At 42.9% G+C, this 27699-nt stretch overlaps 1 protein-coding gene across 1 annotated transcript in view; it reads left to right on the plus strand.

The window, feature by feature from the left end:
- Nucleotides 1-27699, plus strand: part of ZNRF3 (zinc and ring finger 3) — a 148562-nt gene that overhangs the window by 6969 nt on the left and 113894 nt on the right. The gene's annotated exons all lie outside the window — the stretch shown is intronic.

Below are 27699 nucleotides of genomic sequence, written 5' to 3' on the forward strand. Positions count from 1 at the left end.
CTACTAATGATTAAGTACTTACTTACCATGTGCCAGTCCCTGGGTAGTGCTCTGCTCTCATTTAACAGATAAGGTAGGTGACATTTACCAGGTTTTCAGATGAGGAAACTGAGTGGAGAGGTAAAGTCACTTGTCAGAGTCATTGAGCATGTCAGTAAGTAGAGCTGAGATTCAAACTCTGGTCCCTTGGATTCTAAGACATTTCTGTTTTCACAAGACTGCTTCACTTGGCACTTCTTGTGATGAGGTTATCAAACTGATGGTGGAATTTAAAGTTGAGCTTAAACCGTGAATGGTTGATCAAGAAGTGGGTCTATATCATCAACTGGGAAAAATCCCTACCCTCACAGAAATTTATTTCCTTCCTTCCTTTCCAACTTGCTTTCTTCTTTTTGTAATTACAGAAGGATCATTCCAACTTGTTTTTTCCACTAAGAGCCAGGCTGCCAAGTTTGGAAAGAAGGACCAGTGACTTGAAGTATACAACTGTCACTTGATGGCACTTCCGTTGTTTTTGGCTATTGGAAAGCTGGAACAGCTGAAGTATTCTGGCATTTAAAGGGATTTCTGGTGTGAGACACACCTCCTTCCTGTGGCTGACTTTTCAGAGCCATTCGGAGTTTGCATGGCTTTCTCCAAAGAGGTCATGTACTATGTTCATTGCCTTTCTTACTTTGCATAGGCTGCACATTTCCTAATTGTTGATTAAAAGGCTTTAAGAGCCCAAAACTGTGCATCGCCCTGCTCCTTCCTTTGGCAGACATTTAGTGGTGCCCTCTGTCCACCAGACCCCGAATGGGGTGAAGCAGGGAACCCGGATGAGTAAGACTCAGAACCTGCCTGCAGGCAGCTGAGGGTAGGGAGCCAGACCCCAAGCTGTTACTTGCACTGGGACTAAGGCTACTGAGAAGTCCCTGGAATAGGAAACCTGGTCCTGGTACTGAGTTTGGGCCTGGGCAACCCATTGTATGTCACAACACAGTATGTGGATTTGAACAGTTTGGCCTTTCCCCCACTCCTTTCTACTTACCTTTGAGGTTAAGGCTGATAACCCCAATGTGCCTTTGTACCTGTCAAACAGAATAGGCAGGAGGTAAAGAGTGGAGTCTCTTTGTTCTATTTGTAGCCTGAATGAGATGTTTTAAAATCTGACTTTTAGCAGCTCTGTTGACTCATGATAGTGTGAAAAGAATAAGGTCAGCCGGGCCCATTGTGGTTCAGAGAAGAGCATTTTATTTTTATTACTCTTAAGATGTGTACTCTAAAGACTTAATATTAATCCTCCTCCTCTTCCCAGCAGCTAGTGTGATTATGATTGTTTGGATGTGAGAGTTGATTTGGTGGGGAAAAAAAAAACTTTGATGACTCTTGGAAGTTTGATGTGAAAATGTATGTTGAAGACTTGTGGCCTCCTGGGGCAGAAGCTGCTGCATTTTTTAAGCTAAAAAAGTAAAAATAAGGATGGCTTAGCCTAAGTGTATGTAAAATTCCATCCAACACTAAGAATTTGATTAAAACTTGATTTCTGTTTGAACTTGAGTTAATTTTAGTATGCTAACTTGTAAGCAGACAATCACCAAATTCCTACTGTGGATACATTCTTGAGACGAAAAGTTGCTTTTGTATATCCATGATATATAGCTGTGACTTACAGATGTTATTTCTCTGATTTCTCCAGTACAAATGTGGGCTGCCTAATTAATTTCAGTTTATAAAAGAAACTGAGATTGAGCATCTAAGAAAGCTTCTTGAGGCCACAGAGCTGGGATTTCAACTTGGGTCCCCTAAAACCAGTGTTCACTGCCCCACTTGACTCAGGACCCACATGTATTTTAGTGAGATTTAGGCAAAAATGTTAGAATAAATTAAATTTTTATTACCTATAGTCAGGGCCCAAACTTTATCTTAAAAAAAAATCTGTAACTAACTTTAAAAAAAATGTACAAGTAATACAGGTTTATTACAGAATACTTGGGAAATACAGAAATATATGAAAAAAATTCCCTCTATCTATGCCTAACTCTGTTAACCTTTTAATACCTGTGTGTTTTGGAAGCTCTTTAATTTTTTCCCCCATGAGCTTATAGGGATCTTAAAAAAAGCTGGGAAAACATGTAGTGCCTATAACCCTTTGTCTATCTTGAGTATTTCCTGTTAATAAATGTTGTGAAACATTTTTAGTGACTGTGTAATATGTTCTTATTTTCTGTTATTAGAAGTAGTGTTATGAGGAACAACCTTTCTTTCTTTTTTATTTTTTTTTCTTTATTTTCCTTTTTCTGTGCTGGGACTGGAACCCAGGTTCTCCCACATGCTAGGAAAGCACTCTACTGAGCTATATCTCCTTGCTGCTTTCTGTATCCCTTGATTATTATCATGGGATTTTTAGAATTAGGGTCATAAATATAAACATCTAAAAATATTTTTAGTTGTAGATGGATGCAATACCTTTATATATATATATTTTAAAATATTTATTTCTTTAGTTTTTAGGTGGACACAGTATCTTTATTTCACATTTATGTGGTGCTGAGAATCGAACCCAGTGCCTCACGCATGCTAGGCGAGCGCGCTCCCACTTGAGCCACATCCCCAGCCCATACCTTTATATTTTTATGTGGTGCTGAGGATTGAACCCAGGGCCTCCCATATGCTAGGCAAGTGCTCTACCACTCAGCCCCAGCCCCAGTCCAGTATAAACATTTTTAAGATTCTTGCTACTTACAGTCAGATTGCTCTGTAGAAAGGTCGTTCTAGATGAGCATACCTGTATCTCAGCGTACCCCATTCACAATGGATAGTGTGTCATTCTTAAAAAAAATCTAAATAACAGCAGAAAAATAACAAAGTCATAAAGTGAAAGCCTATATATTCCTGCTTTTTAGTAAATAGTGGAATCCTGGCTTTTTTTTTTTTTTTTTTTTTTTTTTTTTTTTTTTTTTTTAATAACAGGGATTGAACCCAAGGATGCTTAACCACTGGGCCACATCCCCAAACCGTTTTTAAGTTTTGAGACGGGATCTTGCTAAATTGCTGATGCTGGCTTCAGAATCTCGATCCTCCTGCCTCAGCCTCCTGAGCCCCTGGGGATTTCAGGCATGTGCCATTGAGCCCAGCACTAATCCTGTTTTTTTTTTTTTTCCTCTGTCATGAGATCTGAGTTATGGCTAGTTCTATGTAGGTACCTTGCATATCCAGCTACTTCCCTGTAGGTGTCTCTGAGCACATTTCAGGAGCAGCAGGTTGCCCCTGTGCTCTGGGCAGGGGTGTGGTAGCTGTCTAGGCAGATGACATTGCTTGGAGGCCTAGAGGAGACATTGTGGCCCAGACCATTGTGCTGTCTGTAGATCCGTGGCAGCAGATTGTTGCCCAGGAGGGTGCTACTGCATTTGCTGTTCTCTGCCCTGCCTCTTTCCTATAAGGCTTATGAACACCCTGGGTTGGGAAAGACCAAATGAATCCGGACTTGAATTCAAAGTGACACTGTCAGTTCTTGGTGGGTATAGATACAAATAGAGCCAAGCGCCAGACTCTGAGGGGTACATCTAATGGGCAAGCCTGTGGGCTAAAAACAGCTTCTAGGTATTTTGTTCCAATCCCGTTAAATATCTAGAAATTTTACATGCAAATTAACATGTTGAAAAATTAGAAGATCTGGCAACATTAGGTCCCCATGTGGTAACAGCCTGCTGTAGTAGAGTAACTGCACCCTACTTCAGATGGGGCGTGAGCTCTCCAGGTTGTGAGTCCCTATACCATCACCCAGCTTACTTCATAATTAAATTCACCAGTGCCTGATTCCTGTAGGCATTTAAGTTTGCCATCCTTGCTATTTCTGAAAGTTCCAATGTTGAACTCCTTCAGGTTGCACTTTGCACGACTCCCTTCTCTCCTTTCTCTCCTTCATGTCAGATGTCCATGGGGGGGGGGGGCCAGGGGTCTCAAGTTATTCTGCTGGTTAAGGTTGTATTGGCCCTGATGTGATCAAAGTGCTCTTACATTGGTGTGGGTGCTTTTATTTTCTCTTGGATTTCTTGAAGGCTGAAGTCTCATGTCCTGCGCCTTCATTAGGATCTTTGTCCCTTCTTTCTTTTTGTTCCATGCTTTTAATTAGGAGAGTTACTCTTTGAGATGAAGGGCACCTTGAAAATGGCACAATTTTGCTCTCACAGTGAGGTAACTGTGGGCCGGTGCCTCCTGCCATTGGTCACAAGAGAAATTGGCATTAAAACTCAGGTCTAAGGGATTCTGATGTATTCTTTCTAGAGCAGCATTTCACTTTATGGTTGTGTTCTATAAAATCTTCCATGAACCTGGTGCTTTAGTCCGTGATGTACTTTTAGTTGTATCATCTTGGTTTGTTTTCTCACCTGGGAGTACATTCTGCCCAGAAAGAAGGCTGTCTGCCATTTAGGTGGTCCTGGTTGCCAAGCTTTGTCCCATGCTTGACACCAAATGCTTTTCTTTGTACCTGATTGTATATTTTTCCTTAAATGCATTTGACATTGTGAATTCAGCTCCTTTATGTGATTTTTGTAATATAACAGTGTACCTGAAGATGTGACATCTTTTCTGAAAGTGCCTCAGTCTTGGAGTAGGTAGTGAGCTGACTGCTAATGGCACATAAAGAATGTTGCAAGCTGACTTGCAAACTATTTCAAAATTTAAATCAAGTTAGCTTGTGGCTAAGTCAAAGGGGAATGGTGGTGTTCTCATGATGATACTTGGCTTTCTTTACCTCTTGCTGACCTTACTTCTTCATGCCTGCTGTTGCCCAAGCTTTTTCCCTTCTCTATTCCCATCATCTCTTCTTTCCCACCAGATTCATCTTTCTGAATTAACCTCTGATCATACCAGTCCCTTAATCAGAATCTTTTGTGACGTCTTGTTGTTTACTACTGAGCTAAGAGGCTGGCGGGCTCTTCAGTCTTTTTCATTGTTGCCTCTGGGACTTGGGCCTGTGTATTCCTGCCCTTGTTCCCTGAATGGGTCTCAGTTTTTCCTCCCTCTGTGCTTTCCATTTTGGTTGCCCTTCTGCGGAAATATATTACTGCACCCCAACATTCCTGAATGCCATTTTTGCTTTCTCTTTTACCCTTTTCCAGTTTTCCCACGTGCAGCCAAATTTCTAGCCATTCCCATCAAGCATTTTCTTGTTCCACCAGTATGTTCCTCTGAGCCAGAGCACTCCATCTTTCTATTGCCTTGCATGTAAAAATTCTCAGATATTTAAGTGCTTTTAGAGCATTATGCTTCAGGATAGCATAGCGAGGGGGATGCTAGTGTGTCCAGAAAAAGACTGGGCTTTTTGAGGAAGAACTTTATGATTGTAGCAACTATTCACAAGCAGTTTTCAGACATGGGTGTGTCCTAGGGCTATTCCAAAGAGTCAGGATGGACCAGACTCTCAAAATAACTTCACCTTGCCTGTGCTCTTTTGGAGGTCTGGGGAAGAGAGGTCGGGTGAGGAAATGACACCCACTAACTCCTTCCAGCCTGCTGTGTGACTGCCTGGGTATGTTCTGAGAGTGCTGGAGAAGGTGACATCACAGCCTGACTGTAGACTTTAGGGATGTGTTTTATTTAAGTATGTATAATATTTGGTGTCACTTTCCCTTAAGGTTTTCTTCTCCCTTTGGAAGCTCTGGCATGGGTCTTGATCTTGTGTTTAAGTGCTAAGTGGGAAGCAGAAATTTAAAGTACTACAGTAGTATTTCTAAAGAGTTCAGCAGGCTATGCATGAAAGAATTTTAGATTTCAAATTAGTGACATTTGATTTTCTGCTCTGCTGGGCCAACAGTAAGCATTTAGGAAATTATTAAATTATTGCTTAGTTGTACATGTTAGCATTGAGGTTTTTACTTTTCGGTTACTGTTGTTGTTTTTGTGGGACAGTGTCAATTGCATGGGCATGGGGACCTCCAGGAATATTCCAGAGTCTATCTGTGATGTATTGTGTTTTACTTGTACTAGAGGGTTTTTATGACTGCCTTTTCATGGCGTGTTCACTCTGGAAATGTTCCAGTGGCCATCAATAAATGTCACCCTCATTCTAAGCCAAATGAGTAGGTAATATGTAGTTTTGAAGTTTTGATGTTATTAGGTTTAAATCTCTAGGACACATATAAACTAGCTTGTGGCATTAAATGTGCCATGTGGGTGATTTCGAGTTCCAGTGGCAATGGTAATTTTTGCATTTCCTGACTCTTGTGTTTAAATTTGCAGTCTCAACATTGCATCACCATAGGTTTTCACATTTAATGAATATTTATGTTCAACTGAGTTCTATACGAATGTGGTGGTTTCTGACTTGATTATAGCTTGCGTGTGCTGTGGCCAGGAGTGCCCTACAGACAACAGAGTTGGCACACGTCTCAGCATGCCAAGCCCCAGCGGATGTGGTTAGGGACCACGATGACTGGTGCCTTGGTTGTCATGCCAACCTTGTTTTTGGAAGGGGGTGGGGGCTGTGAAACAACCATGAGATGGGACAGAATAGTTTTGAATATTCCAAGTGGAATTATTCCCTAGAAGTGCCTCTGCAAGAAAGATATTGTAGAAAAGCCTAGAATTTTTATTGCATACTGGATAGCATTAATTGCTTTTCTTAATGATTAATTTTCTTTGGCGAGACTGTTTTAATTGTCCTTTTGCAAGCCTGTGGAACTTATTTGGTGGGCTTTTTGTGTGTGTCTTTCCTACATACTGTAAAGAGGGAATCTTGGCTCTTAACATTACAAACCCTGCCAACATCCCTTGCCCTCTGGTAACTCTGACTTAGTGATGTCTGATTGGAGAAGGGAGAAGGAATAGACCAGGAGGAAGAGTGGATGGGGGACTTTTTCCTGTCTCCTTATTTTCATTTCCTTCTTTTTTTCCCATCTTCCAAGAATATGATAGTCTTTGCTTGTTTTCCTATTCTTGTATATCAGCAAAGACCATGATCATGGGTGCCATCATCTGTAAGTGGGATCTTGGGCCCTGCTTTCAAACTTTGGCGAGTAGAATTGAGATGAGGAGAGGAGGGCCGTGTGCTTAGCATCCCACCTCAGTGCCCTTTGCAATGTTGTCTTGCATGATTATTCTGCAGTGCTTGGTATTCTGCAGTGAACTGTCAGAAGGGGAATTGATCAGGCCTAGTAAGCCAGATGGGATCCCAGAAGGTAGAGTGGGATGGACTTGGAGGTGCCATCCATTGTGCTATGTCACTTCTTTATAGAAGGAGACCTGAGCCACTGAAGGCTCACACTGACCAGGTTCAATAGCTTATATAGTCTGGTAGAGGGCTTGTCCTCAAACCTCATCACCCAAAAAACCAAAGGAAAAGTTTCTGTTTCAGAAGAGGGAGGCTAATCGCAAATGTAATTTTCGCTTGTTGACTGGGAGTCAACTTTGATATTCTCTACTAGAATGTAACCTCCTTTAGGGCAGGGTTCATGTCTTAATCTGTTAACACTTCCCCACTTCAGACCAAAGGGCCTATTTGTGCAAAGTATGAAAAGCTGTTCTTTCCTTAGGATACTGATTTCTGTTTGTGGCTGTAGGCTGAGAGCAGAGGTGAATAGCACTCCCTAGTGTTCTGAAGTGTGGGAGATGGTGCCGTAAGGTTCTCCTCCTTCTCCCTGTTGACCCATGAGGCCCCTGTCTATAAATGGTTCCTTTTTCTCCAGTGCTTCCCCTGCAGCAATCTGGTTTGCTGCTTCTCATTTCTGAGGTCCCTTCCTAGAAAATCAGGGAGCCATAGAATTGTGTGTAAAGTTAGGAAATAGAGAGACCAAGGGGATGTCAGGAATTGAGTATGTGGTTCTCGGCATCTACTTTGGCTGGCTGCTTATCTACTTGGTGCTAGCTCTCTTTTCTCTCTCTCTCTCTCTCTCTTTTTAAATATTTTTTAGTTGTTGATGGACCTTTATTTTATTTATTTGTTTGCGGTGCTGAGAATCGAACCCAGTGCCTCACATATGCTAGGCAAGTGCTTCATCACTGAAGCACAACTCCAGCCACAACCTCTCTTCTTTGAAGGTCGGTTGACTGGAGTATGCAGTTCTGAAACTTTTGGTAACTTATAGTTTAATGGGTGATCCTTTTGGGAAAAAATACAAATATATTCCTAATCACCAATTCTCTCTTTTTTTTGGTGTGGGGCCCAGAGATTAAAGTCAGGGGCGCTTGACCACTGAGCCCCATCCCAGCCCTATTTTGTATTTTTTTGAGAGACAGGATCTCACTGAGTTGCTTAGGGCCTCGCTGTTGCTGAGGCCGCCTTTGAACTCGATCTTCCTACCTCTTGAGCCGCTGGGATTATAGGTGTGCACCACCACGATTGGCCCTAGTCACCAACTTTCAAGTTAACTTTTGAACTATAACCTGATTTGTGTACAAATTCTCTTTAGTTCTTATAACTACACCTTTTAAAAGCCAGCTGGATTCGGGAGGACACTTTCTTGTGTCATGAAGCTTTGGCATGGCTAATTAGGAGCGGTAGTTTTCAATTTTGCATTGCAGATACACAGTGTTTGCCAGGTTCCTTAAAGCATGTTGTAAGCACTGAAGAGAGAAGTCCTTCTGGGTTTCCTTTGATGATGGGAGAGGCAGCAGAGTGGAGTCAGACTGACACTGCCAGTTACCTGCTGTGGAAACGCGGCTTTGCCTCTGGATCTCAGATTCTTCATCTGTACCATGGAGATAAACCCTTCCTAGACTTGCTGCAAAGATTACTCAGCATGCAATTGGTGTTTAGTCAGGATGGGATGAAGAAAAAGAACATACATAATTTCGTGATGTTCCCCACATATACCTAACATTTAAGTTGTGGTTTCCAGATGGTTGAAAAGTTTTATTCTAGTCGTAGCTTTTCCAGGTTACCACTCTTTGAGAGTGATAATACCATGGGAATCTTTTTTTTAAAAAACATGTTCAATGCCATCTTGCTTGTAGCTGTGTTCCTTCTGCCCTGGTGAGGGATCCATGGGCTCCTCAGAGAGAGGCCCAGGCTGTTTGTTCCTCCCTGACTCCCAGTCCCCTCTCTCTTCTCTGTGTCCTGGGAGTGGTGCTTCGATGAAACTTACCTGCTCATCCCTCCTGTCTGCAGTTAGATCACCGCCAAGCCTCAAGCTTTGTCACTTGGGCATGTGCACACAGACACATGCACATGCTCAGCTGGATGGGAATTATGAGTCTCATGTGCTTCTAGGCTTGCTGTCTGTTGTTGCTGAACCACATGGCCTGTGTTTGGGTAAGGCTGCTCTGACGGAAAGCAGGGTGGTTGATTGCGCCTCTGGATCTGGCCAGGGTATGTGGAATGCTGTGATACACTAAGGCCACGCTCTGGGGGCCTAATTATATGGCAAGCACAAATGACTTCAGCGCTTAGTTTAATCCAGTATGCAATTTTGCCAAAGCAAATACTTTATTAATCTTACCCCCCCACACACCAAATTAGACACATTGACTTTTTCTAAAAATGGGAATGATTGGAGTGCATTGTGGGTCTTTTTTTTTTTTTACCCCTCCCCATTCCCCTTCCACCAAGACTGGGCTGTGCATTCCTCTCCTTGAATGGAGAAGGTGATTTCCATCGCTGTCTACCTCCTTCTCTCACATTCCTGAAACCGGGTGATGGAAATAGATGCTCTTTCTGTGAAGGTGTGTGTATACTTTTCTCCATGGGGCTCTGCATCTTCCTCCTTCAGCACAAAAGAGTGTTTGCTGTCCTGATGGAACTTTCCTGGCTGAGAATTCATCTTGGTTTCCTTGGGATTCTGAGTCAGAATGTGTGCAAAGAAAACTTTTTTCGGGTGACTTCTGTTAGTGACCTTGAGTGTATCTGGGAGGCTCAGCCATAATTTCTTGTATGGCTTGTGAGCGAGGTCAGTAGGACTTCCTACCCCATGCCCTGCGTTTCTCCTCAGAGTGTGTTGGGGCAAAGGGCAACTCACAGGGTAGAACAAATCTGGGATTAGAAAGTGAGTTTATTCTTATCTAAACTAGAAAAAAAAAAAGGCCTCCAAATAAGCAAGCAACCTAACCGCACCTCAGAAAACATTTCTTGGTTAACCTCTTCCTTCCTCTTCTTCATGTGGCCTCTGCCTTTAAGTCTAAGTTGACTTGTTGGGATTTATCGGCTTTGAAGTTCTAAGGTGCTATTTTAGTATTTTTCTTTCACATTGCAGGTTTTGAGGCTGATTTAACTAGATTCTGGAGAGAGCCTACTTTACAGCATTCTTAAGAGCTCGGACAATCTTGAAAGAGTTAAACTCTAATTAGCTCATTCCTAAGGTATTTAATGCCCTTATTAAAACTCAACTGCTTGTTCACTTTTTTCTTTAGTGAATCAGATTTCTCGAGGAGCTGAGCCTTCGCTCCTCAGATCACAGGCTCACATGTTGAAGCTGGCAGTGCTAGAGGCGAGTTCCTATCTGTGTGACAGCATTTTTAATTTAACAGGACCGCCTTTGATGTTCCCAAATATTTATAGGCAGCTTTAGATCATTTCAGTGTGTGCTTTCTTTTTCTTTTCTCTCTCTCTCTTTTTAAAACTGGAGCAAAAGTTCTTCCTCATGCAACAGCCTTCCTTTTATCCTGTTAGTTTATTTTTGTTTCCTTTGCAGCTTTGGCGAAGGCTCTTTGGCTGCATTCACACACACATGAAGTTGACCCTTCGTTTTGCCTCCTTGGTAAAGGCCACCTCTCTCCATCATCCTGCCTGCCTGAGATTGCTTAAGGGGCTTCTGTTCATCCCTTCACTTTCTTCTATTCATCCCTTGACTTTTTAGAGTCTAAGTTCTCTTCAGATTTGGCTCAGGAATCTACTTTCTGACTGATCCGAAAGTTTTCAGACCAGTGTAGAGACCTGGGCAGTGTGTGTGGAAGTGACTCTTTATAGATGGCCAGGCAGTGTTGTGGTATTCTGTCCTTGCTTCTGTTATCCGGGCCTCTGCAAGTTATGACTTACAGTGTAGCTTCAGCAGATTCTGTCGTAACTGGGGCAGGACATCCAGATGGACAGAACTCTCTCTTGATCATTATAGGCTTGCCCTGTTTGGCTCTGCCGGACTTCTTGGCTAAAAGAAATAGAAAATCAAAGACTTTAGTCTCAGGGATGGGAAAAACAGAGCTGCAATGTAGATTTATTAAACCAATAAGGAAAAAGAAGGAAACTTTTTACCAATCAAAACAAATGATAGAACAGAGGACAGTGATTTCTTTAGCCTGGGCTCAGAGTAAATATTCTGCTTGTGAAACAGTTATTGAACTGCTGTTACTTACCTGGCCCTGGCAGGCAGGAGCCCAGAACATTTCATGACAATACCCCCAACCCCCCATTATTGCTTGCTTTGCCTTCTACTACTTGGAAGCCTTGCAGGGCTGAAGGTCACATAGGTGATTGATGAAATATTTGAATGAATGAATACTGTGTGTTAGACACTGTCCTTGGAACTTTATACTGTTTGTCTCACTAGATCCTTGGGAGGATTAAGAGTGATAAGAAGCCCCCATCTCCCCACCCCTGTCTTGGTACATGAGGACACCAAAGTGCAGCCAGTAATTGGAGGACTGTGTGTGCATCCTCACAATAAGTAGTGTGAGGAAGGTAATCCAGTGGTGGTCTGCTAATCTCTCACAGCTAGAAGCCCTCTTGAGGCTAAAATCTTCTGTGTGTTGTATTCTGAGAGTTCAGAACTGATTAGGCTCTTGCCATGCAAGGGGCGCAGGGTGGAGAGCACAGCCCTGGTACTAGACAGGCCTATATTTGCCATCTTTGCCACTGCCAGCTGTGTGACCTTGGCCAGAAATTCACCCAAACTTGGTGAATTTCTCTTTCCTCATCTGTAGCATGGGTCACATCGCTTGTACCTCCAAAGCATTTTTTAAGATGAAGTGACATAATATATGTAAGATCTACATTAAATGTTTAATGTATGTTAGTATCAGTGGCTGTTGCTATTACCAAATTATCATCATCAAGGAGTTCATAGTCCTGTGGGAAGACAGGTAAATTGTTCGTTAGAAGACAGCTTGCCCTCATTGGTATACAAAATTACATATAAGAGGTTGTGAGGGGAATGGGAAAATAAACAAGGAGAGAAATGAATTACAGTAGATGGGGTAGAGAGAGAAGATGGGAGGGGAGGGGAGGGGGGATAGTAGGGGATAGGAAAGGTAGCAGAATACAACAGTTACTAATATGGCATTAGGTAAAATTGTGGATGTGTAACCGATGTGATTCTGCAATCTGCATTTGGGGTAAAAATGGGAGTTCATAACCCACTTCAATCTAATGTATGAAATATGATATGTCAAGAGCTTTGTAATGTTGTGAACAACCAATAAAAAAAAAAAATAAAGAAGACAGCTTGGCAGCTACAGTGGAGAGACGTGCTGATGCTTAGTGGGAACCCAGGACAGAGCCAGTGGCTGGGAGTTTTATATACTTTGTTTTAGTGGATATGTACTGAATGCTTGCTTATTTTGTGCCAAGTGGAGTTACTGAATCACACAGATTCCCCTCTCCTCCCCGAATTTTCCATTTTCCTTCTTGGGGGAATTTAAGCTAAAATGTTAATTGCCACCTGGAGAAAGATTTCCTGGAGTCATTTTCACATAAAACCGCAAGGTGCCAAATAGCACAGCTATATACTCCATTTAACAATTTATCTTGTATGGCCTTGTGCTATCCTTCAACTATTATTTTAATCTTATCTAATTTCCCCTAATTTTTTTGGTCTCTTCCACATGAGAACTTTATGGTCCTTGAGAATGTACTATCAACTTGCCAAAGGAGCAGGTGGTGACCGTTTTGTTCCCCACAGTGCCCAGATGGTGTCCGTGCCTTCTCATGGTCTAGTTCTGTGAGGATTTGTTGATAAGATTTTGCTTTGATTTGTTTTTCCAACCCAGCACCATATTCAGACTTAATTACTGGCACTGTAGCTTTTTTCTCTGCAGAGTTGCATTGTCTCAGTCTTTGGCTATACTGAAACATGAGTCACATTCTCTACCCCCCCCCCCCCCCAATAGCTTTGCAAGCAGTGGGGTTGGTTGTGTAGTAGAATTTTTCTCTGTGCTCATAGTACATAATCTAGAGTACTTATACTTGTTGAATTGATTGATAACTTATTTAATCTAGAACAAAAGACACAATTGAAAGGCAATTGTTGTCTTTGTATACTTAAGAACCCAAGTAAAACTGGGAGTGGTTGCATGAGGCTGAGGCAGGAAGATCGCAAGTTCAAAGCCAGCTTCAGCAACTTAGTGAGGCCCTAAGCAACTTAGAGAGATCCTGTCTCAAAAAATAAAAAGGTCTGGGGATGTAGCCCAGAGGTAAAGTTAAATCCTGGGTTCAATCCCCAGTACCAAAAAACCAAACCAAACCAAACCAAACAAACAAACAAACAAAAAACAAACAACAACAAAAAAACCAGTGGTGATGATGGGGAGAACCAAATAAGCCTTTCTCTAAAACAGATTTAAGATCATTTCTAGCTATGTCATTTCTCTTGGGTTTTCAGTGGGAAGTTTTTCTCTAAATATGCAGTTGATTTGATGCTAAGATGATGCTCTTACTGCTTTTGAACTGTGAAAATAGTGTTTTCATTTAATTTGGCTCCTTTTGGAGGGACCACAGGGGTCAACTACTTACATTCAACTTCGGTTTTTTTTCTCATTTTCTTTCTTTCAGTCCAGAGGTAGTTTACCACTGAACTACATTCTCATTCCTTTTTTTATTTTTTATTTTCAGACAAGGTCTTAATAAGTTGCTGAGGCTGACTTTGAACTTATGATCCTCCTGCCTTACCTTCCCCAGTTACTGGGATTACAGGTGTGTGCCCCCACACCTGATTCCATGCTTTCTTTTATTTTTTTGGGGGAAGTACCAAGGATTGAATTCGGGGGCTCTCAACCACTGAACCACATCCCCAGCACCTTGCTATTGCTGAGGCTGGCTTTGAACTTGTGATCCTCCAGTCTCAGCCTCCCCATCCCCTGGGATTACACGCTGCCGTGCACCACTGTGCCTGGTCCATGCTTTTTTAAAATGGCATGTTTGGTTTCACATTAGAAGTAGCTTCTGATCAGCTAAAAAAAACTGATTGGAAGATTGTTCAGAAGAATGCAAAAATGACAAGGCAGCATGGCTGCAGTTCATCTCTGTCTCATTTTATTGAGAATGAAGTGAGTGAAGCCCAGCTTTCCTCTCTAAGGACCCTAAATAGCCCTCTATATTTTCTTACCCTCTCCTGGGCATCCTTTTGTCCTTGGTGCACAGTGCATGCTGGCCATGCTGTGGATAAGAGTTATGTCTAGGAAACGTTTTAAAGCAGTGTTGGGCAGCATGCAAAGCTCTTTTGAAGGGAATGTGTGGGTGTCACTAATTAGCAAAGTTTAGAAGAAAGAAAGAAGTCCAAGAGGGCTGAATTAGTACAACTGGGCCTGTATGTGGTGAAGTTTACATTTCTAATGATTTCAGGGAGCATCAGTTTGCCCCGTGTCATGTGCAGCATGTCTCTATCCTTCCCCTTTGGCTGTCAAAACTGGGAGCAGAAGCAGAGTCCTTTCTGTCTTGGCTCTCCCTGGGCTTAGCTGGATATGTGATCCATTGAATGAAATTTGTTTTTGTTAAAGGAAGGAAAGCCTGCATTGATAATAAAGCTATAGGACCTGTGCTTTCAGTTTAGGTTTTTAAAATTGGTGATTAGTTTTATCTGCATGTGTTGAGGGGGAGCCACGATGAAGCTTCTGGCCTAGTGGAGACCATTGGTACCCAGGTGGGGGCTTAGTGTCTTAGGTGAGTTTTTAGATATGCTTGTGTGAAGAAGCTTTTTTGATTTTTTGAATTTCTTTCCAAAGTTTTGAAGCCCTTTCTGGTCTTAGCTCTTTGTTGCTGCCTGCAGGAAACTTGCTTTCTGGGAATGGGCAGCAACTTGAAACTAACAGCTTTTAAGCCTGGGCCTTTCCTGGGGCTTTCATGTGGGCTTGTTTACCAACCCTTCTGTGGACTCTTCCCTTTAGACCAGGGTGATTTTACAGAAAATCATTGAACTAACACCTGCCCTTGCAGGTATAGAATGTTATGCAAATGAGGTCTGTGTACTTATGATCCTGGGAATGTAGTTACTCCAAAAGAAGGGAGCACCTTCATTTAGCCCTACTACTTACATAGTGAATTGAGCCACATCCCTAATCTTTTTTATTTTTTTAGTTTGAGACAGAGTCTTGCTAAGTTGCCCAGGCTGGCTTTGAACTTGTGATCCTCCTTTTTTAGCCTCCTAAGCAGCTGGGTTCACAGGCAAATGTCATTGCACCCAACTAAAATATGATTTGTGTCAGGAAGTTTCAGTTTGTCTATTAGACTTTGGATCTGAAAAATAGTAAGAAAAAAAAAAAAGAAATGCCTTAATACTTTCTTCTCCTTATGGTTGTAAGCAGTCCTGGCCTCTTCCTTATGGACTGCCTTGTTACTGCATTTTGGGGTAGGAAGGTGAGGAAATCTTCAATAGGTTTCAGATATTGCAAGGTGTATCTGACCTTGCTTTGCTTATCTGAGTTCCAGCCCTAATGACCTCTTTTTCCTGAAGAGGGTTGATAGATATGGGGCTTGATATTTTCTGAATATTGCTCACAGAATCATTGCCAGCCTTCTCTTGAGATTGTTAGGGGTGGCCTTTATGGGCCAGTGGTAAAGACAGGATGTGTCCCTGAGATGGTCCAGTACATCATGCATGGGCTAAGTGCCACATGCTTGGGGCCAAGAGAGAGTATCTAGATTTTAAGAAAGATTGGTGCTTGGATTGGCCCCTGCTGGCCCCTGTGGTGGGGAAGGCAGTTTTTGCTGAGCCCCATACTGGATTGGCATCTAATGGGGCTTTTCCTTGCTTGTATAGTTTGGGGTGTTGCCTGGTATAGAACATGCTTTTGGCAGATTCAGGAGGCAAGTGAGGCCTGGCTGGAGTCAGGAGACCTATCTGCCTTCTGGTCTACTGCTTAGGGACTCGAGGGCAGCCAGCTGTCCTGGGCCTCATTCCCACTACTGTAAACTGAGTTCGGGGGATTGGATACAATTATTGGAAGGAGAAGAAGAGATCTGCAACTGGCTCTCAGAAAGGTGTTTGGTGGGAACAGAAGTAGGGAGAGAGGCAACCTAACTGGGGAATCAGGGAGGGAAAAGAACTTCAAAGTGTAAGGGAGAGATGGATGCCTTTGAATGCCAGGGAAAGGTGTTGACTTTAACCATTGAGACCAGTGGGGACATCTATGTCATTGCTGGATTCCCCCCGCCCCCCCCCTTTTTCTTTTCTTTTCTTTTTTTTTGAGACAGGGTCTCGCTGTGTTGCCTTTGTTGCCTAGGCTGGCCTTGAACTCAATCCTCCTGCCTCAGCCTCTGGAGTAGCTGTACTACCACACCTGGTTGGTTAGGTTTTTGATGACAAAACCTCCTTCCTGCCCCATGTTTTCCAGCAGTTTGCAGTTGCAACAGTCCCTTTGCAGGGGCCAGGGGGCTGTTCCCCAGTAGTCACTCCTTTCATGAGAACTGCCTGGAATGTTAAGGGAGTAGGTGATGTTCTAGTGACAACCCTGAATTCACTTTATTAAAGATAAATAAATCACATGCCAACTTTGGTCTTTAACTGCTATTAGTTACAAATTGCTCTCCACCCATACACTCAACCATTCATGACACCTTAGGGGAAAATTGCTGTTGTGGCATTTGACCTTGGCTAACACTTTTTTCTGAGGGCATTTTTAATGTTTCATGAGTGTGTAGAAACTTCTGGGGAGCAATTTATCAGCTGCCTTTCAAGTTCTGCCTATCACCCTTCCATTTGTGTTCTGTCTATTGACTGTCCTGGACTTCAGCAGGAAGGTTGTGATTGTTCCCTATCCTGAGCTAGGTCCCCTAGGATTAGGCAATAGGGCGATAGGCTGGTTTGGACATTTTTCTGGTTATTGACGGGCCTTACTGTGGCTTCTCCCAGATGAATGAGGAATATATTTTTCTAAATCCAGCCAGTGAGCCAAATGAGCCACACTGGGATAAACTCTGTTTGTTTACAAATTATGTAAGAGAAGGGCCTGGCCATTAAATTCTTCTGAGCCAGAATTCCTACCCCTCTTCAAAGTTGTAATCAAACTAAACAAACACTTTCCACAGGAACTAACTCCCGCCTGAGAAACAGGAGCAGATGCTCCTGGGAGGCCTTCAGCAACTTTGGAATGTTTAAAGTAGAAATATGTAACCAAGGTGAAGTTGTTCCAGAAGCATTGCTTGCTCTAGCCAGAACTAAAGCACGTGTCAGCTTTTTTATTTAGGGCAAGAGGTGCAGAATGAACTGAGCCAGTCCAGGCAGAATTTTCTTGAGAATGTTTAATTTTGGGTTTCTCTCTCCCTCTCTTTTTCTCTTAGTATCAGTTCCTTGTGACCTTTATTCCTGTCTGCTTAATTAATTAATTTATTTATTTTAGCCTGGTCCTTATCTTTTCTCTTTAGCTATGCTGGATTACATCTGGGGATCAAGGAGGCCTCCTCTTAACCCAAGCCCTTGATTATTGCTTCTTTGCCCCTAGGAAAGATGTCAGCTGCAGCACAGACACTCCAGGGGAGGGAGGCTGGGGCTCATCTTGCCTTTGTTGTTGTCCCAGTAAGACCATTCCTAAGTTAATTTTTGGTATAGACAAAGACCCTCTAGGCTCAGGGACATAGTCTTCTATCTCTTCTTAATTTGGTTTTTTACTGGGTGACTTATTTAGGTTTTGTAGTGGTAAATTTGGGGGACTTTAGGCATACCTGTATTAAAATAGATGTATACTTTCTAAAGCCACATGCAGACTTCTCTGGAGTATGCCCTAGATGAGCATTTCTCATTTTCTCAAGAACACCAGTCTTGCAGAATGTTCCAAGTGACCTAATTTTGAGAAATGCTGTTTACCATCATTCCCTCTTGAAGAAATATTCTGCATGGTAGTGAATTAATGGCTTTAATAAATCTTACTGAAAAGATTTTATTCTGTTTATTCTGGCATTTCTCAAATATACTTGACCACAAAACTCCTTTCTCCAAGGACCCAAAGTACTGGGGGAGATTCTGCTATAGGTACTTGGTATTAGGTTGGTTTAGGATCTGTCCTTGTTCAGTTGGATTATGAATAAGGTAGGCCAAGACTGGTCACTTCCAACTTAAGGACCCTGGGATATAGCCATCACCACGCAGAATGGCCTGGACATTTTTTTTTCCTATTTCAGCTGAGCAAATTTGTGTCTTCTATATAACTGAGTGATGGGGTATAGTTCTGTAGTATGAAAGAATCAAGAAATAGTACCTCTCCTTGAGGAATTTAATTTTTACTGGGTTGAGAAGAGTCATAAAAGATTGAAACAGTTATACTGTCCAGTGGTGTATGGAATAATCCCAAAGTGAATACAACCCCAGCTCCAAGCGACCTGTCCTGTGGCATTTTGGAGGGGGGTGGGCAGCAGGAAACGGGGAAAGTCTTTATTGTGACTTGATTTCATGAGCTGTTTTCCAGTTGGCTGAAATGCCTGGAAAGCCTCCTGGAAGGAGATGTTCTCTTGATAATCTGCTGGCCTCCCTCTTCTGGGTTTCCATCCTGGATCAGGAGTGGCTATGCTCCCCAATGATTTTTAGCCTATACATTTGGCTGCCTGGTTTTGAGAGCCTGCAGCCATGGAGGAGTTGGATGGACATGCCTTTTCCATGTTTGTCTACTGTGATTAATGCATGGAAGATGAATGTAGTTGCCTGCAGGAAGAGTAAGTGACATGAGCTGGATTGAAATATTCCACCTTTAAGGTGCTAAGAGGCAACTCAGATCAGGAGTTCAAGTTCTTCTCTATGTGTTGTATTTTGTACAGTGTTGACTTGGGGTTTAAAAAAAAATAAATATAAAACTGGGGTTGACCTACCTGGTGATATTGTCAGCAACAGCCTGAGCATCTTCGCCTTAATAACTTTTTTTTTTTTTTAAAGAGAGAGTGAGAGAGGAGAGAGAGAGAGAGAGAGAATTTTTAATATTTATTTTTTAGTTCTCGGCGGACACAACATCTTTGTTGGTATGTGGTGCTGAGGATCGAACCCGGGCCGCACGCATGCCAGGCGAGCGCGCTACCGCTTGAGCCACATCCCCAGCCGCCTTAATAACTTTTGATGAGGCCCCAAGCCCTGCTCTCTTGCACCTGGGCTCAGCTTCTTTTCAGTGTGTCTCCACTGCCTTCCTCCTACCTCCATTGAGGAGGCATTCTCTTTTTTGCAGAGTGCTAACTGTCAGAAAGTCCTTACGTCAAACCATACTTCTGCTTCTTGGTTTCAGTGCTGTCTCTTCTAGTGTGTAAGTGGGTTAGGGCTACCATAACCAATTATCATAGACTAAGTGCTTAAACAAGAATTTATTTTCTCACAGTTCTAGAGGTTAGCAGTCCAGGATCAAGGTGATAGCAGGATTGATGTCTTCTGAGCCCTCTTGCCTTGGCTTATAAAATGATGGGTGGTTGTCCTGTGTTTTCACATGGTCTTCCCTGTGACTTGTCCAGATTTCCTCTTATAAAGGCAAGAGTCATATTGGATCTGGACCTGTTTTAACCTGATTACCTCTTTAAAGATCCCATAACATAGAGCCACTGAGACTTGAGGACCTTTCACATTTTTGAAGGTTATGATCCTTATCATCAAAACCAATAAAATTGTGCTTTTCTTGCTGAGCAATCCCAGTTCTTTCCGTCATTCTTCATAGAAGGTGGTTTGATTAAAAAAAAAATTTCTTTTTTAGTTGTAGATGAACACAATACCTTTATTTATTTATATATGGTGCTGAGAATTGAACACAGTGCCTCACACATGCAAGGCAGGCTCTCTACCACTGAGCCAAAACCCCAGCCCCAGGAGATGGTTTTGACATTTCTCATCATATTGAGTCTGAACTTGGTTCAGTTTAGGAAGGACAAAGTGGGATACTTTGAACTGAAGGACAAAGTGAGATACTTTGAACTGCTTTGGTATTTCAGATAGAATTCATTCTAATGTTTTTCCCCAGGAAGAATTTTGATGATTTCTGAAAAAAATTAAAAAGCTGAAAATAGGCCTGCAAAGTTTCAGTAGCAACTATTCAGTTTGAACTGAATGTGTCTGACCATTGACACATGTGTGTGTATAAACACTCTCATGAGTTCAGTGCTAACTATAAGTCTTCTTTTGATTCAGGCATTTGTGTTCAGAATTAAGAATGCTAGATTTATTTACCACTCTTCTTCCTTCCTCATATTTCTTCAGTTTTAGGAAATTTAGTGGGTGTAGTTATTCCAAAAGAACAAATGATTGTGGAGGAGATTTTTTTTCCCTTATACCAAGTTGTAGTGTAAATAGATTTAAAATTATAAGAGATCCTCTTCATTTTTGGAAATTGTTTGTTTTATTGCCCATTTTCTCCACCAGAAATTGTCAAAAAGGCTCTGACTTGTTCTTTGCATTTTCAGAACTCATCAGGATGGAGTTCAGAAAAGGTATGTTGAATGACTGAATGAGTCCTCTTAATCACCTTGTGCTCATTTAATTGGGAGTGTCCTGATGTGTCTTAGAGTCCTAAATGTGGTATAATTGGCAATTCTGGTTGCTTTTCTCTTTTTAAATTTTTTCCGTGCTGAGGATTGAACCCTTATGCATGCTGGGTAAGCGCTCTACATCGAGCTACATCCCCAGCCCTTACTTTCCCTTTTGCTGTTGAACTGTGGAGCTTCCCATGAAGAGCCCCTTCCTGCTGTTCATTCTTCTGCTAACTTGTGGTTTGTAAATCCTGATTGATAGTTTTGACAGCCTTTCTTTTTCCTGTAGTCTCTTTAGATCGAGTGTGATACTCTTGGAGTTCTTTCTTTGAAGACACTTGACTACACCACCCAGGATTTCCAAATTGTAGCCCTTCGATCCCCAGATCCCTGGCCCCACACAGCTGTTAGGCCCCCTGTTTTGGAGGCCCGACAACATTAAAAACACCAACTATTTATAGCATACTTTTCAGTGTCAGTAAATTATAGGTTGCCCTTGCCAGTGGGATGGGGCAAACACTCATCTGCCTGCAGCTCTGTGATTGCCTAGCAGCCAGGTGGCAGGAGCTCAGCCTCACCTGAGTGCTTCTGGGGCCTCACCTATACTTGTATAGAATGCTAAGGCTGCTGGGATGCCATAGAGTTTCTGGTTGGAGTTCACATCCTTTGTGATAGAGTGGTTAGGGGTGGGGCTGAGTGGGGTGGAGGTGGGGAGACACTGATGTATGTGTGCTCTTAAGAGAAGCCCATGCTGATTGCACTGCTCACTCGTGGGTGGCTGTGTTTTTAGCAATCTGCACACAGAAGTTTAAGACTTAACTCACTGGTGTACTGGGGAGTATTGTGTGCGCTGTTCATTTAGTCTTCACTGGAAGGGTTCACCGAATTTAAACTAGATAATTATAAGAACATTGATTCTAAATTTATGTAAGATACAGTCTGTAGGGTGACAGACTTTAAGAGTACGTAAAATCTTTTAAAAAGGCCCAATAGGGCATTGTTGGAAAGGGCTCAGCTTCTAGAACACTGCTGAAGCCATATTCTCCCTTGGCTGCCATGCCAAGTTGGACTTTGGGGGCTGGTTTTGTGTGGCTGCTTTTGAGCTCTGCAGTTCTTTGCATGGATCAGGGAGGGCTGGGGCTGTGCGCGAGGCCTGTTCTCTTAGCTGGAGTTTCCACTGAAGTTCTAACTGCTGGATTCTTTGACCCTGCAGCCTATGAGGGTATTTATAACTAGCTGTTTGCGTGCTTAGAGGAACTGAGTCCCTGCTTTTCTGTAATGGTTTCAGAGCCATGTCCTCAGTATGGCCTGAAAGGGCAGGCCTGGGGAAGTATGGGGACTCCTGTCTACTCCCCATGACCTTGTTCTCTTATTTTCTGGCATGCTGGGTCAGGCCAGTGGCCCTTTCAGGGTTAATTTCTGTGCTTTGGAAGCAGCTGGCCAGTTTACACTCCTCCCTGAGCTGTACAAAAATACTTCCTTTGAAGTGTTAGGAGAAGCGGTGAAGGGTAAAACCTGGTGAAGAGTAAAATCTGGAGTGGGGCTAGAATGCACTTCTCTTCCAGGGAGTTTGCTGTGAGACGAAGCCCCCAGCCTTCATTATAACCTCCCAGGCTGGGGGGATCTTCTCAAAGAGCTTTCAGCTTTGAGCCCCATTGGAGCTGGCTGTGTGTGTGTGTGTGTGTGTGTGTGTGTGTGTGTGTGTGTGAGAGAAGTCTCCATGAAAGGAGTGTTTCTCAACAAGAGAGTTAGAATGCAGCTACCCCTTTGTAGGTGACAGGAATCCCTTTGAAGGCACTTTCCCCTGGGGCTGTTCCAAGTGGGGGTCCTATCCTGGAGTATATGTGAAGTTCTAGAGAGACCAGACCTCTTCTTGCTCTCTACTAGGGTAGAAAAGCTGCCACTGATCCATCTCATCTCAGTTTCAGGACAAATCTCAGAAGTCCAGATGAGCACTGGGTTCAGTATTTGTGACTAATCTCACCTCTGGGTTCCTGTTCATTAAAGTGGAGCTGGCAGCCCCTGACACAAAGGTATTTTAAGGATCCATGGAAATACAGAGTTGGGGGCACCTTGAGAAAGTGCAAGATACTTCTCTAATGTAGGCTCTGCTGTTGAGCAGAAATGGCATTTAGGATAAAGGGGCCAAAGAGAAGAATGCCAGAGCAGAAATGAGACGAAACAAAGCTTGAATGTCTTCTTAATCCTTGAGTATTTGCAGCCGAGGAGGGGTTGGAGCGAGATGGGAGGAGAGGCAGCTGTTCTATTCTAGAGAAGAATGCCAACCTGTTTCTCCCCACAGATGGGGCCACACAAGTTCTTTCTGAACTGCAGTGTGCAATCCCTTCTTCCTTGGAGATGCCCTCATATAGATTTCTTACATCTTATTACACTAGCTCTCTTAGACAAGGATGAGGGTCACAGATACAAAAATAATACCATGTGGCTAACATTTATTGCTGCATTTTGCCCAGCATTGTGTTAAGCACCTAACATGAATGATCTCATCTGTGTCTCCCCAGAGCCCTATGCTGTTAACTGTTCTTGTCTCCACTTTATAAATACGGAAACCAAGGTCAGAAGAAGTGAAATGACTTATTTCAGGTTCTATTATGTACCAGTGTGGAAATACAGACCCAGTCAAGCTGACTTTACACTCTTTACTCTTGATAGAAGTTATAGTAAGTGATGGAGAGTGAAGTTTAATTCTGTGCCTCAAACGTGGTCAGAAGCTGTTTATAGGGAGATGAGTGGAACATTGAACTCTGTTCATTCAGGCAGTTTTGACCCATGTTAGGTTCATTGGTTGACTCTTATTGATCAGTTATAGTTGAATAAACAAATGCCTTTTGCCTCGTAGTTTTTGAAAGGTAACTGTTCTAATGACCAATTCTCTATGTTATCTTTATAACACAAATGCTGTTTCTCTTTCCTTGAAAAGGAAGGGAAGATGATTGCCTGGCTTTTTAACTGAGGCTTTCTTAACAGTTGAAGATCTTGGTGTTGGGGATAGACAGATTGCTATACATTCAGGGTCCTTCGTTACAGGATTTGCTCTTTCCTCAGCCTAGAATCAGAGGTGACAGTTCCTTCAAAGGGGCTTGAGATCCTGTTCTGGATCCTCCTCAGCTCACAGCAGGAAACAGCCCTGAGAAGCTGAGTGATCCCCCTTTCCACCCCCAAGTCATGCTTGGGGCCAAACTGAGGGCCAGCCTGGCAGGTTCCCAGATCACTGGCCACAGGCCTCTTCTTTTCACCTGAATTTTAAACAGGAGGCAAGATGAAAGGGATAGAAATGACAAGTCAGAGGAGTAGGAGGGCTCTCATTTGCAAACAGTTTCTTTTGATCTTCACCCCTTTGTTTAAAAAAAAAAAAAAGCCACACATACAAAACCACAACTGAGCACATGGTTCCCTCTAGTTCACTGAGGGGCAGCATTTCTCTTTTAAGAAGGAAGCCCCCAACCCCCAGTGGTCTGTTTCACTTAGGGCCCCACACCCGCTCTCCCCTTCTGCTACTCGGCTGCCAGATGTCATGCTCCTCTTCACAAATCTTTCAAAGCTTTTTACTGCTTATAGGATGGAACCTAAACCCTGCCTTACCTTAATATTCTAAAGCCCTTGGCATTTTACTCCCAGTCTGTCTTTGCAATTGGGTAGCCATAGAAAAGTTAGCTCCAGTCAAATGTCTCTTCCAAATGCGCTTTGGCTTTTATTTCCTCTTTGCGCACATTCTGCCCATCTTTCAAAGCTGCTGCCTTCAGGTTGGGCTCTCACAACTGCAGCATCCACTTGTCTCTGCTGCTTCAGAACTAAACACCCTCATCTGGCCACTCATTTGTCACTTAATAATATATTCATTTGTGGTGTTTAATTTATAGGTGTGTCTGTCTTCCCAGCTGGAAGGGTAAGCTCACTGAGGTCCATGGTGTGCCTTCTCAACTAGCTGCTTTGTAGTCACCTGCATCATTCCATGGGCCCAGGTGCAAGGATCTGGGACTGAAATGCCATAATTTTTCTATTAATAAGAATGAAAAACCCGCTTGGTGTGGTGGCGCCTGCCTGTCATCCCAGCAGCTAGGGAGGTTGAGGCAGGAGGATTGCAAGTTCAAAGCCATCCTCAGCAAAAGTGAGGCACAGAGCAGCTCAGTGAGGCCCTGTCTCTAAATCTCTAAATAAAATACAAAATAGGGCTAGGTTGTAGCTCAGTGGTCAAGTGCCCCTGAGTTCAATCTCCTATCAAAAAAAAAAAAAAAAAAAAGAAAAAGAATGAAAAACCCGCTAAATGAATTTCTGAATAAAAGGGATCTGTACAGTGTCAGAACCGGTACTTTAAGTCAGAATTATTGAATAAATCAAGGAATTTAGTTTTTTTGGTATGTGTGACTTGCCTGGCATATGATCTATAATAGGATTTTTGTCATTGAGTCCTTCAAGGTGAAAGCTAATAAATACATGCTATTTTAAATTTGCTGTTGATGTTTAGCACCCTACTTACCTTTTTTAAAAATATCTATTTTTTAGTTGTAGTTGGACACAATACCTTTATTTTTATTTATTTATTTTTATGTTGTGCTGAGGATGGAACCCAGGGCCTTGCACGCGTGCTAGGCGAGTGCTCTACCACTGAGACACAACTCCAGCCCTCCCTAGTTGCCTTTTTACTTTTAGACTTTCACATCAGTGTTCTTAAAACTTCTCCCCCAACTCATTTCTTGATTCTACTCATAGTTATGTTTTTCTCTTAAAAATATTTCTAGGGGCTGGGGTTGTGGCTCAGCAGTAGAATACTTGCCTAGCACTTGGGAGGCCCTGGGTTCGATCCTTAGCACCACATACAACTAAAAAAATAAATATTTAAAAAAATATTTCTAATCATTTTAGCTTTTATGAGAAGATATTTTGTTTTCTCGACTGTTTTCTGTAGTTTGTAGTTGAGCTCTTGATTCTGAGGGGATCAGATATGTTGAAGCCTTCCCTGGAATTTTAAATTTGCCCCCCTAAAGGTGCACCTTTCTGTAGGGGAAGGATTTGTTTTCCCTTCTCCATCTCTTCCCAGTCCTTTGTCCGCCTTCTGGCCTTGTGTGTATGAAATTCTGGCCTTGAACACCTAGCTGCCCTGGCCCATGTCCCTTTCCCAGTTAACTTTTTTGTGCCCCATCTGTATATGGCATATTCAGCTTCAGCTGTGTGTGGAATATTTTTGCATCCTTTTTCCTTTTGGCACTTTTACCCTTTCCCAAGTGTAAAGCAGAAGAAGTGCTAATGACACAAGGTTAACATTGATAACTGTCCATTTCTAAAGTGCAGAAATAGGCTTCGAGAGGCTAGGTGACTTACTCAAGGCCACAGCCAGAAATGAGCAAACTTGGCCTTGTGAAGTAGCTCAGGGATGTGCCATGTCCCATGATGACCCAGTGTGGTGGTGTTGGAAGTCTAGTCATTTGTCAAGTACCTGTATGTACCTCTTAAATGAAAGGAGTTGTCCAAAGGAAGCAACCGGAAGCACTTACTCCAGGTGTTGTCCATAAATTGATTTCTGGGCTGTTGTGGCTCAGTGGCAGAGCACTTACTTTGCACATGTGAGACACTGGGTTCTATCCTCAGCACCACATAAAAATAAATAAACAAAATAAGTCGATTTCTACAAGTAATGGTTATTTTTTTCTGTTACTGGGGATTGAACCCAGGACCTTACACATACTAGGCCAGGCAAGTAAGTGGTTTATCTCTGAGCTACATCTCCAGGCCTTTTTATTTTTAATTTTGATACAGGGCCTCATTAAGTTAGTTGCCCAGGCTCTTTGAACTTGGATATCCTCCTTCCTCAGTCTTTGAGCTGCTGGGATTACCGGCATGTGCCACCAAGTCCCACAAGTAATGGATTTTGAGAGCTGGTTCTGGTATTTCCTCCCAGTTCTTGTGTATTCCTGGGTATTTTCCCAGAGAGTTGGACTCTGTGTTCCAGCAGTGGTAAAGAGCCCCTAAGGGGTGACACTAATGCCTCTCTGCCCCTGCAAAGACTGTCAGGAGAAGTGGGGTTTGTGGGCTACCATTTTGGTAGCTCGGGTGACCATCCTGGAGACACAGTAGGAAAGTCAGATGTGATCTTCCCTTATCTTCATCCTGTGGCAAACCGAGTTTTTCTTCTGAAATTAAAAATCTGTGAGGAATAAAAATAGCAGAGCGTTAGAGGTTAACTCTTTTTTCAAGCTCTTATTATAGAAAATGTTATATATGCCCCACTAGACAAAAATGGTGCAGTGCACAGTGCCCTGGCCATGTACTCATCACCATCCTCCCTTCAGTAGCCTGGCTCCACTTGTCTCATCTGTACTCCCAAAGCAAAGGCAACCCTGTATCATTTTTTTTCTTGTAAATAAAATATAAATATCCTTAAAACAAACAAATGGAATCACAAGGCTAGCTCCACAAGAAGTAAATGTTAAATTAGTGAGGTCTCGGGAGGGACAAGCATCCACTCCACCCTCGCACTCCTTAAGACACTGTGTGGCATCTGTGTGTCTGCAGTGGAAATGGGGTCTGGGGGCCTCCGGTGGAGCCGGATCTGGTGGGGTCCCAGCCTGCCTGCGAGAGAGAGGCTCGGGCTCTGCGCTGGCCCTGAGATGGTGATCTCGGATCCGCGTGGGCGCCGCGATGGTATCGGGTTTGCCCCCGGGCGGGAACCCAAAGATCAAAGGCACCGCGCACTGGGGTGCTTCAAAGCCGCCAGAACAGCCCGGATTGATGCCCAGAATGAGAGCGCTCTGCTGATGCTGATGTAATCGTAGCCTGTGAGACAGGTTCTTTCTTTCTTTCTTTCTTTTTTTTTTTTTTTAAACAAAGACACCCCTTGTTTGTTTAAGGAGGTGAAGTGTGTGGCATGGAGGGCAGGCGGCATCGGGAGGTCTCCTGACCCAGGTGGGTCTATGGTGGGGCAAGAATGATGCAAGTAGCCAATTTTTAGGTAGTCTTGCAGATTTTCTCCACGAAAGAGAACCAGTTTCTGTTAATCCCCCGCCCCCTTCTTGGGTTGTCAGGTTTGTTCCCAAGTGACATTCCTGAGATTTTGAAAGCTGAATCCCCAGCGAAGGAGACTCTAGGAATACAACTGGTGAACCAGGTGGGAAGTCAGGTCCAAAAGGAGG

Source organism: Spermophilus citellus (genome assembly GCF_964194105.1).
Source record: "Spermophilus citellus genome assembly, chromosome: 3".
NCBI lineage: Eukaryota > Metazoa > Chordata > Mammalia > Rodentia > Sciuridae > Spermophilus > Spermophilus citellus.